Below are 15,353 nucleotides of genomic sequence, written 5' to 3'. Positions count from 1 at the left end.
CTGTGAGTTGAATACATAAGCAATAAAATATTATAGAATTGAGGTTATGTTGCACTGAATGAATCTGAATGTATTCTAGATGAATTTCTGGCTAATTTTGCTATTACAGTGAGATATTTAGCACTATAACACTAAATTTACTGTTATGTATCCTTTTAATATTAAATTCAACAGCACCAACAAGAAAATATTATGCACAATTTGGGCTACCAACTAAAAATAAAACACGCCACTAACCTCCAGGAATTTACAGGAATTTTTCTTCCTAAAAAGAAGAGAAACCAGATAAATACAAAACAAACCATAGTTTAGTACTTTAATTAAGTGACCGGTAAAGTAAAGCACTAGGACTGAGAAGAGGTTAGCATCATGACATGAAGGAACTTGATAAGGGTCATAGGGTAGATACTTGTTGGTTTGGGGCCAGCTGGCAAACTTCCTTTGGGACACCAGACTGCACCAACTCTCAGTCCATGTGGATGAGTGGGCCTTCACCCTTGAACACAGGGAGCTGAGTGCATGACTCAGATCCGGCCAATCAGAACACCTCATAGCCTAGACATACCAACTGATTCAGGGGTGGGCATGTGACCCAAGTTGGCCACCTCAAAGTGAATTCTACTACTTGTGTGGAAGTCAGGATAACAAATGCTTTCTTCTTCAATCTACTTGAACCCTGAGGGGAGCTCTGACAACCACTTGCCATCATGTGTCATCTGAGAAGGTGAATTAGTATTCTGTGGCTGTCATAACAAATCACCATAAATTTGGTGGCTTAAAACAACAGAAATTTATTTTCTCACAGTTCTGGAGGGTAGAAGTTTAAAGTCCAAAATTAAAGTATCCTCAGGGCCATGCACTCTCTGAAAACTCCAGGGAAGAATCCTTCCTTGCCTCTTCCTAGCTTCTGGTGATTCCCAGCAATCCTTGGTGTTCCTTGGCACATAGACACATCACTACAATCTCTACCTCCACCTTCAGGTGGGGTTCTTCTTGCGTCTCCTCTGTGTCTCTGTGTCCTGTGTCCAAATCTCTGTTTCCTCATAAGGACATCAGTCATTGGATTTGGGGTACACCCTAATCAAGTATGACCTCATCTTAACATGATTACATCTGCAAAGATCCTATTTCCAAATAAAGTCATAGTCACAGGCATCAGAGGTTAGTACTTCAACATATCCTCTTGGGGGACACACATCAACCCATAACAGACTAGAGAAGACAAAGTGACCTTCAGGTCATTCATAATGACCTAATACTGCTTAATTTAGCACTGAAAATATACGCTGTGAATGAAATTAACTATAATCTCCTTTAGTGAAGCATGCAATTTATATATAATGGCACTGGGAAGTGATACAACTCTTCTATCTCTGATAAATGATACTGGGCAAGGGCATCACAGAAAATGTGTTGGGTTTCTCTTCTGCAGAATAACTGAAATCATGGTACTTTTATTTCAAATAACTTATTAAACTCAAGGAAGACTCTCAGTAGAAAAGAATGCCAGATAATATCATTAAATAGCCAACTAAGTTCAGAACTATTTAGAAACAAAAATGAGCCAAACAAGTTGAATCATTTCAGATGGTCACTTACTAGTCACAAATAGTTTCAATGGTGTAGCTACGTATGAGTGATGTCTTATTCATCAAGGAATGTCTTATGGAACTAACGTTGGATATAGTCTTCTAGCCAGCTCTATAACTCCAGGAACAGCCTTTAATTGCTCTATCACTTCGGGAACAACCTTTAATTGCTCTGGGTTTCTTTTTTCTGTAAAATGAAGAGTGGATAATCAAGATAATCTCAAAAGTCCCTTTCTCCTCAAAAATGTTTGCATAAAAAAATTATATTTTTACCATGGTCATTTTATTTACATAGCCTGTACTTCACAGATCAATAAAAGAGATTAATTATAGTATGTTCCAGTGTGCCTGATGGTGTCTTTTACCATGTGAGAATAAAAAGCATGAGGAGGGAATTCCCTGGCAGTCCAGTGGTTAGGATTCCAGGCTTTCACTGCCAAGGGTCTGGGTTCAATCCCTGGTCAGGGAACTAAGATCCTGCAAGCCGCACAGCACAGCCAAAAAAAAAAAAAAAAAAAAAAAAAGCATGAGGAAATTTTTATAGTCACAAGATGGCTGCCACAGCTCCAAGCATCACGTCTTCACAAATCAATGTCCAAAGCAGGAAGGATAGGAAGGGTAGAGACTCCTCTTACATATCTTTGTGCTAAGGAGGCAAACCCTCCTCAAAAGTCTCCAAGCAAACTTCTCCTCAGGTTCCATTAGCCAGGACTGAGTCACAGGTCCATGCCATTAACAACAAAGGAGGAAGGGAAAACCAGTATTTAGCATTTTTAGCCTCTGCTATGAGAGACAGCAAGGAAGAAAGGGGAGAGAGAATTGTTCATTAGGCAACAAATAGGGCCAGCCAGAGGCCCCAAAAGAAAGTGACTTTAGAACCTTTGTAATAGACACTGACAGCCTCCTAGGAAGAGAGAGAGCAGGGTCTTCAGTGGATTCAGTGAGAGAGAAGGATTTCAGAGATATCAATTTTTGTCAGTCATGCCAACAACTTTGGCGTGTCCTACGTAACATCACTTACTAGCTGCATGGCCTTGGATTAATTATTTAGTATCCTTACAGGTCTCAGTTTCCTCATCTATAAAATAGGTATAACACTTACCTCATAGGTTTATTCTGAGGATTAAATGAAAGAACATGTGTAAAGTGCCTATATAGTGCCTGAAATACAGTAGATCCACAATAAATGTTAGTTTCCCCTCTACTCCCCTTTCTCAGAAAGAGGGCCCTTAACATAATTAATTCATATTAATTACATATAATCTGTCTGTCTCTCTGTCTCGCTCTCTTCCTTTCCTAACTACATACCGCTTGGCAAGGAGCTGTGGGTAAACAACCCTTAAAAGTGGGTTATTAATAGTCTGGCAGAGTATATACTGTGATGCCTAGCTCCACTCTTTCAGGAATAAACTGAGCAGACCTTTCCCTGAGGAGATTTCTCAAAAAAGGCATCCCAGGGACATGGTCACTCTCAACCCTTGAGCACTTCTTTTAATATTCTGTGTGATATAATTTAAAGTATGCATAAAGGACCTCTACTGCATCCCAAAGTACAATGGATGAAAAGAACTCATGAGGTAAAGAAATTTGTTTGAGTTGCAAACTAAACTAGTCACTTTTATCACAGAACACTATTTTTACTTGAAAGAATGACAGGAAAACTATGGTTATTGAGAACTGGGCATTTGACAAACATTTTCTTAAAAATAAATGAAGTGAGCCTGCAACTTCAAGGAAAATGACAGGCAGTCTTTGATGACAATGACAAAACTTGAGCTTTCAAACCAAAATTAGAATTTTGGAAAACATATCTACCACCACAAACTTGACAGCTTCCCAATATCTAACGACTTTACTATTTGTGATTTTTTAAAAAACACTATATGAGGAAATATACAAACATTTGGAGGATCAGCATAATTAAGTATAGCAATATTTTTCAAATAACCAATGCACGATACAAAGTCATGCCTGGGTAAAAGATCCACTCAAAGTTCATGTAAGACCAACGGATTTTATTGTAACAGAATATGAAAAGTTTGCTGATATGATTTCAGAATCCACGTTACAACTAACCTTTACGAAACTACCACTTGTCAAGTTTTAATGTAGTATCAAAGAAGAATATCCACATTTATCTAAAAATAACAATGAAATTACCTATGTGAGGCTGGGATTTCTTTAAATAAAACATATACCAATAGATCACTGGAGAAGTAGAGATGATAAATCAGCTATTTTCTCATAACCAATTGTTAAAGAGATTGCAAAATGTAAAACGAGGCCTCTATTCTCACTAATTTTTTGTTTGGGGAAAATAAAGAGATTTTTTAACAAAAATATGTTATTTGTGTTAGCATGCAATGAGTTTAGTATTATTTTTAATGAATACATATAAGTATTTTAAAAATTTTTCAGTTTTGTATAATAATATGGTAAATATGAATATCTATAATCTATATAATCAAAAGCTCTATAGAGTCCTCAGTAATATTTAAGGGCATAAAGGTCCTCAGACCAAAAAGTTTGAGAACCTTTGCTGTACAGTATTTCGTTGTGAGCAAGGATTTAATTTTAACTGTAACTTCTGGGAATATATTTGAGATAGTATATATTTAGCTTAATTTCCTCATCTGGCCTTTCTGCTTGTGGTTTCTTCTACTCTCCAAACCTTCTTGCACTGGGCCAATCAGATCATCCTCCAGTCTAGTACTTACAGTGGCTGTTACATCAGGTGCACTTTCTTCTTCCTGGCAGGAGTATCCCAGAAGGATTTACCAAGAATGTGGGACTGTGCTGTGGCTTTAAGGATTTGGCCAGAAGGAGGTCGGAGGAGGACAGAGCAAACTAGAGCAATGTAAGCACAAGACTTTTTCTTGGATTATGGATATAATTTCCTGGGCTTCTCAGTTTAACAGCATCTTCTAACACCAAATATAAAACATTCTCCCTGTGTCTCTGTAACACATAACCCCATTTTATTCTCATCAAAATGCCTAATACAACCTGGGTTTTTTTCTTGATTTTTATCCCTTTATTTTCATTCCTCCTCACTACCTTCCCCAGAATATGAACTCCAAGATTGCAGAAACCTTGTCTGTCTTCTCTATTGACTAGAACTGTGTCTGGGACACAGTAGGTACCTAATATATATTTGTTTAATAGCTTAATCATCCCCTCTTCATAAATCTGTTTATTTTGCAATTCACAGAAGGCAAATGAAAATTCCAAGATCTAAAATTCTCTTTTATTTCATGGGATATTAGGCCTTCCCTATTTGAGTATATAAGAAAATAACACCATAAAGTATTCTACAAAGTTTCCAGGAGCTATATTTTGACTTAAAATATTGCCTATAATCCATGATTATATCACTTAATAAGAAAAAGCATTTGACAAAATCCCACACTCATTCATGATAAAAACTTTCAGAAAACTAGAAATAGAGGGAAACTTCCTCAACTTGATAAAGCTAATATTACAGTTAATAATGAAAGACGAAATGCTTTCCCCCAAAGATCAGAAACAAGACAAAGACACCTACATTCTTATTCAACATACTACTGGAAGTTCTAGATATTGCAATAAAGCAAGGAAAGGAAATAAAAGGCATACTGATCAGAAAGAAAAAAACAGATCTATTTGCAGATGACATGATTGTCTACACAGAAAAACCCCAAGGAATCTACAACAAAACTTCTAGTAATACTATGTCAGTTCAGCAAGGGTATGGAATACAAAATAAATATACAAAAATCAATTCCACTTCTATATACTAGTAATGAACATCAAAATTAAAAATACCAGGGCTTCCCTGGTGGCACAGTGGTTGAGAATCTGCCTGCCAATGCAGGGGACACGGGTTCGAGCCCTGGTCTGGGAAGATCCCACATGCCGCGGAGCAACTAGGCCCGTGAGCCACAACTACTGAGCCTGCGCGTCTGGAGCCTGTGCTCCGCAACAAGAGAGGCCGCGACAGTGAAAGGCCCGCGCACCGCGATTAAGAGTGGCCCCCGCTTGCCGCAACTAGAGAAAGCCCTCGCACAGAAACGAAGACCCAACACAGCCAAAAATTTTTAAAAAATTAAAAAATTTAAAAAATTAAAAATACCAATTACAATCAATCAAAAAAAACCGAAAATACTTAGGTGTAAACCTAACAAAATTTGTACAGGATTTGTATGCTGAATGCTACAAAATGCTAATGAAAGAAATCAAAAAAGATTTAAATAATGTAAAGACATATCATGTCTCTGGACTGGAAGACTCAACAAAGTAAAGATGTTAATTCTCCTTAAATTAATACATAGGTTTAATCCAATTCCTATCAAAATCCTAGCCAGAATTTTTGTAGATGTAGGCAAGATTATTCTTCCTAAAATTTATGTGGAAAGGCAAAGGAATTAGAATAGCTTTAAAAAAATTTTTTAAGAAGAGTAATGGAGGAGAAATCAGTCTACCCAATTTTAAGATTTATTGTGTAGCTACAGTAATCAAAATTGTGGGGTACTGGTGGAGGGACAGACATATAGATCAATGGAACAGAATCAAAAACCTAGAAATACACCCATACAAATATACTTGACTGACTTTTGACAAAGGTGCAAAAGCGGTTTAATGGAGGAAGAATAGCCTTTTCAATGAACGGTGCTGGAGCAACTGGAGAAGGAAGGAAGAAAGGAAGAAAGGAAGGAAGGGAGGGAGGGAGGCAGGGAGGGAGGAAGAAAGAAAGAAAATAAATAAGTAGGAACCTCAACCTAAATGTCTTATACAAAAATTAACCCAAAAAGGATCATGGCCTTAAATGTAAAATGTAAAACTATGTTACCTTCCAACTAGTAGGAAAAAACAGGAGAAATTCTTTGGGATTGAGATCTAAGCAAAGAGTTCTTAGACTTGACACCAAAAGGACAACCCATAAAAGGGAAAATCAATAAACTGTCGTTTCACCAAAAGGAAAACTTTTTCTCTGCAAAAGACCATAAAAAGAATAAAAAGACAGACTGGAAGAAAATATCTTCAAACTACATATGCGACAAAGGCCTACTATATAGGATGTATAAAGAACTCTTAAAACCAAACAGTAAAAAAACAAACCATGCAATTAGAAAAGGGGTAAAAGACATGAAGGTGTGTTTGTCCTTGTCACAGCAGTTGTTTGCAGAAGACTTAATTTAAAGACATAAAAAGTATACACAGGGACTTCCCTGGTGGTGCAGTGGTTAAGAATCCACCTGCCAATGCAGGGGACATGGGTTTGCGGCCTGGTCTAGGAAGATCCCACATGCCACGGAGCAACTAAGCCCCGTGTGCCACAACTACTGAGCCTGCGCTCTACAGCCTGCGAGCCACAACTACTGAGCCCCCGTGCCACAACTACTGAAGCCTGTGCGCCTAGAGCCTGTGCTCCACAACGAGAGAAGCCACCTCAATGAGAAGCCCATGCACCGCAATGAAGAGTAGCCCCCGCTCACTGCAACTAGAAAAAGCCCGCGCACAGCAACAAAGATCCAATGCAGCCAAAAATAAATAAATAAATAATTTTTTAAAAAATGTATATATATATGCAGATATGAACGTCACTGAATGCTACAGGAGAAAATGAAAAAAGAAACAGGCTGGACTTTGGAATTCCTACTCATGATGTTGTTTAGTACTAAATAACCCAGAATATATAGATGCTGAACTAATAAATTATTGGCCAACCTCTGTGGTTATAGCTGGGATCTTCCTCATATGGTGTTTTCACTGTCAATCCCAGGAGGGGTCTGGACTGGAAATGTAGAAACTATGGGGAGTAGGACTGGCACTGGAGAAAAGAAAAATTCTCTCCTCTCTGGGGCCTCTTGGGAGTACTTAAACACTCCCAAACTGAGCTAGAGAGTGAGAAACCCCTTTAGCTGCCCTGAGGCAGGGCTGGTCCTACAGGCTTTGTCCTGGATGTAAGTTATTCTATGTAGTACTTCCCAACATGATCCGGTCCACATCCCACGCTGGGTGAAGTTTTGTGGGAACTTGCAGCCTGGTCTCTGCTTGTGGAATTAGGAGAAGAACTGGTTTTTGCTTGGAACTGAGTAGCTAAGGGCACAGAGAAGACTCTCCCCACTGCCAACACCAAGTCAGAGAGATAGTAAAAACATCTTCACATCAACCTCATGAGGGTGACTGACAACAGAGGCAATGTGTAGTGGCTTTGTAGAAAGCCCAAATGGAAAAACACGAAGACCTGCTCCATCCTGCACATCCTCAAGACAGCAGCCTTGGGAAGGGAGGAAAGGTCAGTGCAAACTTTGCGGGAGGGGCCGATTTCAGGCGATCGGGTTGGTCTGTGAGACTGGAGTTCATATCACTTGGGTATTTAGAGGAAATAAGATAATATTTTGTAGTCATTGGTTGTTGAGGCTAGGATATTTGGTTTCACTAAGCTAAAAGTTCACTCTCCCCTTTTCAATAACACGTTGTCTTTTCATTAGAAGCCTTAAATAGCAGGGTTTTTCTCTGCTCTTCCATTCCTTTGAAACCCTACTCATAATTAGCTTCCCACAACTCCTCCTAGGTTTCTTCCACCATTACTCATCATCCTGGTCTATTTGTGTTACAGATTATGATTCTCAACCTCCATTGGTTTCACCAAGTTTAGTACCATTTTGTTATTTTAAGTTCATATTGATATTCTTTGGGGAACATACAAAACTCCCTTATTACTAGTTTCGATGCTTTCAAGTTAATCTGATAATGTTCAGTAAAGTTCTTAATCTGAGGTCTGTGGCTATGAAGGTTAATGGATAAAATGCAAGCTATCTATGAGTCTGGAAGGAACACATTTCACATTTTTATTTTTTTTTAATTTTTTTTTCTTTCTTTCTTTTTTTTGGCTGCATCGAGTCTTAGTTGCGGCACGCACGTGGGATCCTCATTGACGCATGCGGGATCTGTGGTTGCAGCTCGCAGGCTTCTCTCTAGCTGTGGTGTGCGGGTATTCCTCTCTAGTTGTGAGCGCATGGGCTCTGTAGTTTGCGGCACACGAGCTCTCTCGTTGAGGCGTGTGAGCTCAGTAGTTGTGGCGCATGGGCTCAGTTGCCCCTCCCCATGTGGGATCTTAGTTCCCCAACCAGGGATCAAACCCACGTCCCCTGCACTGGAAGGCTGATTCTATACCACTGGACCACCAGGGAAGTCCCTCACATCTTTATTATTATTAACCTTTAACTGAAATTGAGCATTTCCTTATATTACTAAGGTAAGCAACAAATCACAATGAAGTAAATGGAACACAGCAGCTACTATTATTCTAATTGCTTTAGGTATCTCAAAACTCATTTATGTTTATCACTAGTTAAAATTATTGTTGTTATTAGATGTGCCATTAGATCTTGTTATTTAATATGTTTATAATGAGGCACATATATCACAAATTTTAAAAAATATTTTGATAACACTTTCAATATAATGGTTTCTTCTGTAACCCTATATTTTTATGCAAAAAAAAATTTATTCTGAGAAGGGATTCACAGGCTTAACTAAACTGTCCAAGGCAATAATAGCACAAAAATGATTTTAAATTCTTGGAATGGCCAAAAGTCTCTACAACATAATAGCTAAAGGATTAAAAGAAACCTAAACACCCAATAACAGATTAGTGAAATAAATTATGATATATACATAAACTAGAATATTATGCAGTCACTAAAAATTCTGTAGAACACTATTTAATGGCTTACATGGATAGATATCACAATATATTACGTAAAAGAAAAAGTTGTGCATATGATCATTTTTGTAAATCACATATACATACACATATACACATACCTACCATACACATGTACAGAAAATGTGTATCAAGTCACACAAAAATCCTAATGGTGGTTACTTACAGTTGGTAGGAACTGCAGGTAATCTTTATCTCATTTGTAAAAAGTTTCTATCCATTTGTAATTATTTTTGCAAGAAATTTTTAAAAATTATTATCTTTAAATAAAGCCCTAAGAAAATATCCAAAAAGATGTATTATTCTTACCTCTGATCAGTTCTTTGTACATTCATTCAACAAATAAACCTCAGTTCAATGGTCAATGATATAGAATGAATTAATGCTATCTATAAAATCTGCTGTCATTATGGAAAAAAAATCTACTGATTTTCATACGGTGATTTAACAGCTGAACCAGCAGAACTTTTAATTAAGCACCATTTATCAACTTTCTAGGATATGGGACCTAAAGTAAATTGTTGTTGGCACAAGTATCAGATATTCGTTCCTTTCAAAATTGTGTCCCACCAATCATTAAATAATTTTATCTTCACAAAGTCCTTTTTGTTTTATTTTGTTTTGCCAATTGGGATTTTTGCTTTGTGAGTGTCTCTTAACAAAGTAAAAATAAATTCAGATCCCCTCATACAAATTCTCCTCTTAAAAAGAAGCATATTTTATAACAATACATGTTTCTGAATTCACACATTCCCTGAAACAAAAACTTTTCTCTCCCCTAGGATTGTGCCACACTACACAATTTTGAATGATTCTGAATCATATTGTCACTGGAAAAAATATTCACTGTTATTTTATTTTTATACCTGGTTATTAGGAATTCCAAAATGCCTATCATATCCCTTTATGCTAACATTTTGTTAGCTGGAAGAAATATGCTAGGTTCTAATAATGCTCCTAAGTGAGGTTTTATGACTTTTAAACACAACTTCTCTAAAAGGAGACATTCATCTAATATGCAAGATGTGACTATAAAGGAACTGGCCTGATATTACTCTTTTTGTTCATAAAAGCATCAGAATTTACATAGGAAATGAATGTTATCCCCTCTGAGCAGTCACCTTGGGACTCTCCAGACAAACCTTGATGATGTTTGCCTTTGTTCAGAACAATCTTAGGACCTTTCTTTTGGACTTGACTTTACTCTGTTCCTTTATTTTAAAAACAAATGTCTTTAAAGATAGCCAAGGGTTGCCCTTTAAAGTTAGATTTGATCTTCATCAATAGCTAAAACTAATCTAGAGTAGGAGATGGGGTCCTGGGTGCACTGGGTAGAAAAATATTGGATGTGACAAAAGGATTAGGGGTAATGCAGTGTGACATTCTAAATTAGGGGTGATATTTTAAATATTCAGCAATAGGTATGGCAGGACACAGATCAATCAGAATAGATGTCACTGAAGCAAGGTACTAGATGGCTTTGCCCAAGATCCAAGTATTAACTCTTTAGTAGCAGGATTGTGAGTCCTTCTAGAGGGTCCAGTAGGGGAAACTGTAGTGGTGGGGATGAGTGGGCACTTGGGGGTTTCTGAGCTGTGACATTAACCAACCAATAAAGGAGATTTGGGGTATTTTAATGTCAGCTGAATATTGGTCCTTCCAAAAAGTAAAGACGCCACTGCTGTTTTTGTGGGGCTTGGGCATTGACTCTGAAGGCACTTGCCCAAAAGTTGTTTGAAGGTGTTGAAGGCAATAGCAGCAATATTGGAATAAATGCATAGGATCTCAGGATAATGATTTTGAAGGCATTGCTTATCTAAATATTTAGATTCTCTAAACTCATTAAGAACAGGCACCATACCTTTTTTTACTTTTTCTCACTAGCACCTAATACAGTGCTTTAGATATAGTAGTTGCTTAATAAATATTTGTTGAATGAATGGCATGTTCGTTAAAGAAAAATAACTTCCAAGCAAAATCTCATCTTTAAGGCTTTTAAACATTATTTTTATTTTTTAGATCCATAAACTTTCTTTATTTTATTGGAAATAATTCTAAAAATCTCTTTAAAGAAAGAAATCCACCAATATTTATTCCTGACTCAAAACCTTTTGATAGCTACCTACTTCTTTCTGGAAAGCAGTCGTTTACAATGATCTTTTAATTATTACATAACTTGAAAAGCCACAGGCAGCTGTGAATCTGTCTTTAACTCCTGGAAGTTCCTATTATTTCTAGCCAAAAAGAGTCTTCCTTTTAGCACATAGGATTTGAGCTTTCCCAGGGTTAGGGCTACTCTACTGTGGCTGCTGGCCAATATTTATCAGGCAAAGGGTATCTAGTACTGTGCACTTCATACATCAGTTCCTTCTCCTAACCACCCCTTTCATAGTTGAGGAAATTCAGCCCCATAATAGCTCTGCAACGTTCCCACGTTTACACAGCTAGCAAATGGTGAAGGTACCCGTTGAATCTAAGCAACTTGATTCCAGGGCTAAGCACCCTTGACCAACACAGTATAATGAGCAGGAGCTGGTTCATTTTCAGTCAATCAACAGGGTAGGAATTGAAGGATTTCCTGTTCCTGAAAAGTACCTCAGAGTTCCTATTACGTTGACGCTTAGAAACGAGCTCTCAGAAGGAAGACTTCGTTGTACATTCACCTTACAAGTGTTTACTGAACACATACATATGTAGGAACTGTTCTAGGTTCTAGGAGGACTGGTAAGAGAACCACAATCTCTTTCTGCTTGGTAAATGCAGCACCTAAACTTACTCAAGTCTCCTAGGGCTCCTTTTTCCACTACTACAAATGGGGATAAAAACTGAACCCCCGTATTCAGTTTGAATTCTGGATCCTAAGCAATCATCATCCTCGATGAATTGCAAAACAGACATATCTCTAGAAAGCAGGAGATCTACTGCTTTCTTCTTTCTGGATTCCCCTACGGGAGTATTCATTCTATCTCCTTTGACATCCTGTCCTTATAAGGAAAGCAACAGGGGCAGGAGGAGGTGGTGGAAGTTAGGATTGAAGCACATAGACTATTTGAAACACAGATGATATATAAACATACCATTGATGTGGCAGCATTTTCCTGTTACTGCAGGATTCCCCTGTATAATGCTGATATTGAGCCAGTGCCCCACAGGCTAATTGTTTCATATAGGAATTTTATGCTTTAGGAGGCATTTCAAGTTATACAGTGGTCTTATGTGTTATCATAATTAGGAACAATAGAAACATTAACTGAACTTTGTACATTTCTTGAATGATTAAGTTGTACTTTAAAGGGAGGTTAATAAATAACCAACGAGAAGGCTATCAAAGAACTAACCCTAGAATAGTAAACTGTACTAAATGCCCCAAGCAAGCTGAGAGATTAAAAAACCCTAACTTTTCACCAAAAATTATCTCCCATGTGCTGAAAAGCTGGTCTGCTATAAGGGAGTTGATGACTCCACCCAACCCCTGCCCCAGTAAGATTTCAAGAGAAAAATAAGAATTTCTAACAACAACAACAAAATAAAGAGTTCTTTCCATGTTTCCCTAAAACCCCAAATCCCCAATATTAGAGTCATCCTAATGTTCTCAATTATTTGTTTTTAATTTTTTTTTATCGCATGAGGCATGGTCTTAAATCTCCCTTTTGGAACAACGTACAAAGTAAACTTTAAGAAAGAAGCAAACAGACAAACAAATACATAAATCAATAATTGAGAGAATTCCACTCTTTCACCTGAAGATTTGATCCTTGTGAAACTACAACTTCCTTTGGGAGAGAGAGATGGTGTTTTAAGCGGTGTTCAGTCATTTTCACTTTAGTGTAAACAACTACTTGAGTCTTTCTTAAGAACAGATTTTGCTAGAAGATAAAAAGTGATATTTCCCCCCCTTTTCTGAGAGGCAAAGATGCCAGAACATTCCTTGTTCTGATTTTGGCCCAAGAACAGGACTGCTCTACCTTTAAAACTGAATGCCAAAATCTTTCTCTCTCAAAAGTAAAATGCTGGGGTATACCCATCTTCTATTTTTTGGAAGAGAAATTATATTTAAATCTCAAATTTAAAAGGAACTTCTCCCTCAGACTCCTTTCTTACATTCAAAAGCAAATAATCAAGTTAACCATCTTGTAGTCACATCACCCATAAGAATAAACTGTTAGAGCATTTTTGTCAAAGAGATTATAGAAAATCAGTCCCTTTATCTCATGGAGTGTTTCTGAATTTTCTGGTCCTTTAAGCTTTCCCCTCTCCTGTGTTTAAGTCAAAAACATAGATCAATAATACATGATGTTCAAACTTTGCAATTTCAGGCTCAAGAATGATATGGAGCATGCAAAATGGACATTACAACACACAGTTGTGCTTCATGGAAACTATGGTGTAATATGCTGAAAAATAGCTTCAAGTCATAAAAATGTAGTGCACCGAACCCCCGGAAAGAATTGTGTCCACGGGTCCCGGAATGATGTCTGTTGTCCAACACCCTCACTCCACGTCTGAGCCCTTTCACTCCATGTGGTTTTTCCCTCAGGGATCATTATTGGGTTTCATAATGATTAGTTTGTGTATGAAAAAGGAAAGCTCAAGACTATAATTTCATACATACTTAAAAACAAACATATAAAGGAAATTCAGTAGCGAGACAAGTAATCTCCTGGAGCCTGCTGTGACCAAGAGTATACCTGTGAGAGTGACAAGCTGATAAATGAATGTCTCAACACCCAAGTGGACAAACCACAGAGAGGAAAGCTTTGTGTCCCTGTAGCTTAGGGAGCTCTGATCTCCTGGTCCCTGCTTCAGACATAAGGAGAGCACCCACAGAGAAGCAGACAGCTGCTGGTAAAGCAAGTCAGAAATTCAGTGATAAGAAAAGGGGGAATATTTCTTTTAATTTTGGCAACCACATACTTAAAAAGATACTTATCAGTAAAGATCTAAGTGAAGGGTAGATTGAGGTAAAGTGGGGCTCTGAAAGCAAGGCCCAGAGGTAAAAGGTAGATTAAGCACAGAACGTCTGGAGGAGGAGTTAGGGCCACATTGGGAGTCAGGAAGGCAGGGCACGTACCTGGTGAATGGTTCTTCAGCGCCACACCTGCAAAGGCTCCTTTCTCTACAGATTCCCAAGTCCTCTCACCTGGAGAGGCAGCATAGCCTAGAGAAGAGAAAAGGCTGGCTTTAAATCCTGGGTTGGCCCCTCACTCTCTATGGGACCTTGAGCCAATTACTTAATAGCTACGTACCTCAGTTTCCTCATCTATGAAGAGGGATAACAATAAGAGAATCAGTACAGTAAAACCCTGGACAGCAATGCTTGGCACATAACAGTCACTCAGTAAATGTTAGATTTTATTATATTCTTATCAACAGCCATGTCAACATATTACTTCCTTTTTTTAAAATTTTTTAAATTTTTATTTATTTATTTTTTGGCTGCGTTGGGTCTTCGTTGCTGCGCACAGGCTTTCTCTAGTTGCAGCGAGTGAGGGCTACTCTTCGTTGCAGTGCACAGGCTTCTCATTGTGGTGGCTTCTCTTGTTGCAGAGCATGGGCTCTAGGCACGTGGGCTTCAGTAGTTGTGGCACATGGGCTCAGTAATTGTGGTTCACGGGCTCTAGAGCGCAAGCTCAGTAGTTGTGGCACGCAGGCTTAGTTGCTCTGTGGCATGTGGGATCTTCCCGGACCAGGGCTCGAACCCATGTCCTCTGCACTGGCAGGCAGATTCTTAACCACTGTGCCACCAAGGAAGTCCCATATTACTTCCCCTTTAAAAAAAAGTTTGAAAATGTGTCTCACCCCCTCCCCTGTACTTATGATTTAATGAAAAGAAAAGGTAGCTTGTTCACCTTCCCTTACTTTGGTGGAATAAATTGAGGAGTTTTCTACATTTTTATTTATATTCATCTCTGTATTCCTCTATATACAAAAAATAAATCCCTAAAAACAACAGCATAAAAATTAAGATCTGTGTGTCTTTTAGAGTAGACAGATGAGGAGGGGAGAAGTTGGGAGCCTGTGTTCCTCTGAGGACAGAAAATTAAGAGGTAGAA

At 38.0% G+C, this 15,353-nt stretch overlaps 1 long non-coding RNA gene across 1 annotated transcript in view; it reads right to left on the bottom strand.

The window, feature by feature from the left end:
- Positions 1-15,353, bottom strand: part of LOC137757235 (uncharacterized) — a 284,904-nt gene that overhangs the window by 40,417 nt on the left and 229,134 nt on the right. The window contains exon 4 of the long non-coding RNA XR_011072314.1: positions 14,372-14,458. This is a non-coding gene — a long non-coding RNA (uncharacterized lncRNA). The remainder of the gene's footprint in view (positions 1-14,371; positions 14,459-15,353) is intronic.

The sequence above is a fragment of the Eschrichtius robustus genome, chromosome 2, assembly GCF_028021215.1.
Source record: "Eschrichtius robustus isolate mEscRob2 chromosome 2, mEscRob2.pri, whole genome shotgun sequence".
Taxonomy (NCBI): Eukaryota; Metazoa; Chordata; class Mammalia; order Artiodactyla; family Eschrichtiidae; genus Eschrichtius; species Eschrichtius robustus.
The sequence above is the reverse complement of the archived record's forward strand: the minus strand, read 5'-3'. Positions and strand labels throughout refer to the sequence as shown.